Source organism: Bubalus bubalis, chromosome 1 (genome assembly GCF_019923935.1).
Source record: "Bubalus bubalis isolate 160015118507 breed Murrah chromosome 1, NDDB_SH_1, whole genome shotgun sequence".
Lineage (NCBI taxonomy): Eukaryota > Metazoa > Chordata > Mammalia > Artiodactyla > Bovidae > Bubalus > Bubalus bubalis.
The window spans coordinates 37,991,740-37,997,692 of record NC_059157.1 but is presented as its reverse complement, the minus strand read 5'-3'; positions in this window follow the sequence as shown (position 1 = coordinate 37,997,692).

The following is a 5,953-nucleotide window of genomic DNA, read 5'->3' as shown; positions in this document are numbered from 1 at the left end:
CCTTTATAGGTCTGGAAACTTTGACATTTGCTGTCTTAGATCCTTGAGCTTCAGGGTAAGAAGTCCAGGATGTCTTGACAGAAAAAGGGGCCAGGTGAAATTAGGCAGCAAGTGGGGAGAGAAAGAGGTGACTCCGCCAATGGCTGGCACTAAGGACCCAGACGCGTGAAAGCGACGTTCTTGGATCTCCCCACGCAATACAGGTATCAACTGAACGCAGTCACACCAGTGACTCCAGCCAAATCCTCATGGAAAGGAGAACCATGCAGTCAGTCGGTCATGAGATACAGTCAATCACAGCTGTTTAAAACTACTGCATTCTGGGGCCGACTAGTTACACATCAAAAGGGAACTGATGAACTGATACCTCTTTACCTGCTACAGATAAATTACACTGAGACAAGGACGCACAGAACCGTCACCTGCTTAAAGGGAAGGAGAGACTGGAAAGGACTTTACCATTTATCAGGCTTCCCTACTTGGAAGCACTCTGGTCTCTGGCTCTTAATTCAGGGCTCTTCTCATTAGGATTCACCGCCAACCTTACTAGTGTGCCCTACTGTACACACAGGCATGTACAGGATATGTACAGGCATATCCATGTTGCTGAGCATGCATCAGTCTGGACAAAAAGGTGCCTAAGCAGTTTAGACTCTGGCCAGGGAATAGACTGGAGAGCAGGCAGGAAAAAAATCATTCAAAAAAAAAAAAATTGACTCTAGTGGAAGAAACACTGAAAAATGATTTGATTATTTGTACCAACAGCAGCAAACAGCTACGATCATAAGCTAGTTCGTCTATTTCACAGCAAAAAATAGGATCAAGAGACAGCCATGAGGCTATAGTGCCCTCTCATCATTACTTTATTAAAATAATACGGCTACTGCAATAATTACTTATTACAAGAAGGAAATGATCTATAAAATCTGTGCTTTTTACCAAATGATCTAGGCAATTTTTACAGATCTCTTAAATAAAACTGGGAGAAGGAAAGCCCACTTTGGGAGCCCACTCCAGTATTGGCAGCCCACTCCACTATTCTTGCCTGGAGAATTCCATAACAGAGGTGCCTGGCAGGCTACAGTCCACGGGGTAGCAAAGAGTCAGACATGATTAAGTTGCTAATGCTAGATAAAACTAGCAGTGGGGAAAAAAATGAGAACATACAAATCCACTACGAAAATAATTAAATGATGAGAAGATAAAAACAATTATAGAATATATCTTATTTCTGATTAAAGCAGCACTATTATGAACTAGAGAATCACCATTTGGCAACACTTATAGTAATGACTGATTTCAAAAGAATCATTAGCAGATGCTAAAACTAAATCTGATGGATTAAAAAGTCAATCTGATGAACAACAGGAATTTTATGTTCCTAACTCAGAAATTATCTCCTGTAATATGCTTATTTATTACAATGAAAAATATAACTTTATGTGGGGAAAACAGGTAGACACCACTGTAATGAAGTCATTAAAGTCAATATCACTAGGAATAGAACAAATGACATCTTGAGCTTCCTCATACGATGGATACACAGGAAACACCACATACTTCTAGAATATTCTTGCCAAAAATGCAGGCTCTACATCCAATCATGCACTGTGTTCCATTAAAGCAAATAGAAGCACAACCTATGAAATGGCTGGCCTATATTCTCCAGAATTATCAAGGTTATGAAAACAAAGACAGACTGAGGAGCTTTCAGAGTAAAGCAGACCAAGAAGACAGAACAACACAGGGGAACTTGACCCGGGATTTTTTCTCCTTTGTATCCTTTATAGATATTACTGGGACAACTGGCAACATGTGAATAATGTCTGTAGTTTAGATCATAATATCAATATTAAGTTTCTATTTGATACTTCTACTTTAATTAAAAAGAGAATATCTTTGCTTTCAGGAAATATTTACTGAAAATTTTAAGAGTAAAAGGGCATCAAGTCTGATGCTTACTTTCAAAAAATGAAAAAAAAATATACAAGAGAGGGTGTGTATGTGTGTGTGTGTGTGTGTGTGTGTGTGTGTGTATAACATATTTGAGAAGGAAAAAGCAATACAGCAAAATAGAAGTAGCAAATGTTAACACGGGAATCTGGATAAAAGAAATCCTTTCCAATATTCTTGCAGACTTCCTACAGGTCTGAAATTATGTCAAAATAAGAAATGAAAAAAGTGTAAAGCACTGCTTTTTATCATTTTTTCTCAAGCACTATCAGCATTAAGATCTTCTTAAACGTATTTTCAGTTTAAAGTTCAAAAATGTTTAACACACTCCTATTTAATCAAAGAATATTAACAAGAAAAATGGTTCTTATTCTCTGATATTGAAGATGTGTAGCATGGTTTACTCTGTTTGTATGGCCTTATGTATAAGCACCAGGTACCCTTAGCTAGACAATATCAACAACAACAGTAATGTATATATGGTATGCATATTTTAAAGGGCATAATATATACACCTAATAATATTTTAGGCTGTTAGAAAGTTTTAAGATTGATTTAACATCAATAGATAAATGATAGAAGAATCTCTCACTGCCTTGAAATTCTGGTTCAATTTAATAAAGCAAAAATAGCAGCAAAGTTGCATTCAGATACCTGTGAGTGACACACACTGCCATTACCAGTCTATTTCCACTTCGTAAAAATAGGTAACTAGGCCGTTTACTTTTGAAAAGACAACCTACAATGTGATTTCTTTTAATGAAAGCTTTTCTGTGCAAGGATTTATACACTGTGTTTGGCTGCTCAGTGTCTTTCAGAGGACTGACTTTAGGCTAATGAAAAACTGACCATTCATTCAGTCATTCGAGAAACATATGTTGTTCACCAACTGCTACCTACAAGACATCCTGTTCAAGATGCTATAGGTATGGCAGTAATCAATATAGGCAAAGACCCTGCCTTTTTCTAGGGGCATAGTGATGGATGGGGAGAAGGCAATGGCACCCCACTCCAGTATTCTTGCCTGGAAAATCCCATGGACAGAGGAGCCTCGTAGGCTGCAGTCCATGGGGTCTCTAAGAGTCAGACACGACTGAGCGACTTCCCTTTCACTTTTCACTTTCATGCATTGGAGAAGGAAATGGCAACCCACTCCAGTGTTCTTGCCTGGAGAATCCCAGGGACGGGGGAGCCTGGTGGGCTGCCGTCTATGGGGTCGCACAGAGTTGGACACGACTGAAGTGACTTAGCAGCAGTGATGGATGGATCAATAGAAAGAAAGAAAGATGAGAGAGAGAGAGAGAGATGAATAGATTTCAGGTGTAGCTGATTGGTCTAAGGAGGACTAATGTATAAAGAGGATACAAAGTATCAGGGAAAGAATTGATGTGTATACTATGTAGTCAGGAAGGACTGGCTAATGAGGTAACGTTGAATCAGAGATCTGAAGGAAGCAAAGGAGAAAGACACGTAGAAATCTGGGAGAACTGTATGGAAAGGCAGAGGACACGCCCGACATGAAGGCTAGTACTCAGAGACTCAATTTTAAATGTACGATCTTGCTAGGCTCTCCCTACTGATAACTAAGAAAAACACGGGGCCCAACCGCACGCGTTTCCCCGCTCTGCGACTATAGCGCAGCCCCGTAAAGCCGGTCTGCAGCGTCAGTGCAGAGTGCTTCGGCCGTATATTTAACGTCGGAGGAGAAACTTGATGTGAAGTGTATTTCATTCTGAATGGAAAAGAAAATATAAAACCTTGAAAGAAAAATCCGCTTCTCAAGTGATTGTGGCTGAGAGTACATGCCCACCAGAGGTCAGCCTAACCACACGAACGCACTGTGGAACTTGATACACCATTTTCGTGACTTAAATAGGGACTTAAATCTCTCCTTTCCTTCTTGTTTTCCAGAAGCATAACTGAAATGCTAAGCCTTGGCACCTGCTGTGTTGTCTTTGTTACCATAGCTGGCTCTTGGTGATAAATTCTGCTGCCGTCTTGGTTTGCCTGGGACTCCGGGGGGTTCTCAGGACACTGGACCTGCAGCTTTCAGGGCTGGAACCGGGGAAGTCCTGGGCAAACGGGGAGGAGGTGGTCCTCCAGCGTGTATGTGTGTGTGTGTGTGTGTGTGTGTGTGTGTGTGTGTGTGTCCTCCACCGTGTGTGTGTCCTCCACCGTGTATGTGTGTGTCCTCCACCGTGTATGTGTGTGTCCTCCACCGTGTGTGTGTGTGTGTCCTCCACCGTGTGTGTGTGTCCTCCACCGTGTGTGTGTGTGTGTCCTCCACCGTGTGTGTGTGTCCTCCGTGTGTGTCCTCTGCCGTATGTGTGTGTGTGTCCTCCTCCGTGTGTGTGTGTGTGTGTGCCCGCGCACATGTGTGCACTAGTTGCTCTCTGCAACCCAGTGGGCTGTAGCCCACCAGGCTCCTCTGTCCATGGAATTTTCCAGCCAAGAATGCTGGTGTGGATAGCCATTCCCTTCTCCATGGGATCTTCCCGACCAGGAATTGAACCCAGATCTCCTGCATTTCAGGCAGATTCTTTACCATCTGAGCCACCAGGGAAGCCCCACTACGGTGACTCCTAAACATATGTGTTAAGCAAAACTTTTTTTTTTTTTTGAAGCAGCTTAGCAACACAAAGTTCTGATTAGAAGGTCTAGGAAGCTGAATTTTAAATAAACTTCTTGGTAGTTTTGCTACAAGGAGATCTTGCTTTAAGAAACACTGCTTTTAAGACTTTGTATTTAAGTTCTCTGAAAAGGAGGGCATGTGATGTTAGTTCAAGAACATAAACACACCCTGATTGAGCAGAATGATATATTACAATGACTTCATTTTATCTCCCCCTTAAAAAATTACTTTTACTTGGCAATAGCAAATAATTAATCCTCTATTAAATTGATTTATATATAAAGGTAAGTATTTGTCCTCCCATTAGAAATAAAAAATAGTACTTCAGAATCAATATTATTATCTCATCTATAAGCATAATAGTGAAATAATATTTAGCCAGAAATAATGTTTCAACAGCTATCCAGACATCTCCTCCCCCAGTCAAGTTGATTCAGACAATGAACCATTACATGTATGGACATAAAACTGGTACACTAACTGGTTATCTTGGACCCTTCAGAAATCCAGTCTTGGGGGAGGAGCCAAGATGGCGGAGGAGTAGGACGGGGAGAACACTTTCTCCCCCACAAATTCATCAAAAGAGCATTTAAACGTCGAGTAAATTCCACAAAACAACTTCTGAATGCCGGCAGAGGACATCAGGCACCCAGAAAAGCAGCCCAACTCTTCGAAAGGAGGTAGGAAAAAATATAAAAGACAAAAAAAGAGACAAAAGAGGGAGGGACGGAGTTCCGTCCCGGGAAGGGAGTCTTAAAAAGAGAGAAGTTTCCAAACACCAGGAAACCCTCTCACTGCCGAATCTGTGCCGAGCTTTGGAAGCACAGAGGGCAACATAAAAGGGAGGGGAAAAAAAAAAAATAAACAATTAAAAATCGCGGATTGTGAGCCCTACGGGAACTCCCCCAGCGGAGAAGCAGCGCAGACGCCTGCACACGGCATTAGCAAGCGGGGGCTGGGCAGGGAAGTGCGGCACGGGCTGTGTCCCTTAGAGTAAGAATCGGGCCGAATGTCCTGAGCGCTATCTGAGCGAAATAATTTGGGCTAGCAAACCAGACTGTGGGATATCTACCACGCGAAAAGCCAGCCCTAACCTAAGACACCGCCAGGCCCGCGCACAGAACAAAGGACTGAACAGAGGTAGCCGGCTGCAGACCTTCCCCCTCCGGTGACAGGCAGCCAGAGCCGGAAGGGGGCAATCACAGCCCCAGAGAGACACTATCTATAAAACTGTAAGCAGGCTTCTTTGCTAACTAAAACTTCTTGGGGGTCTGGACGGTCAATATCTGCCTGAGAAGGTGCGCCGGTTTTACACCCAGATAACCGAGTGGCGGGGAGGCGATAAGTCGCAGCATTGGCGCCCGCCAA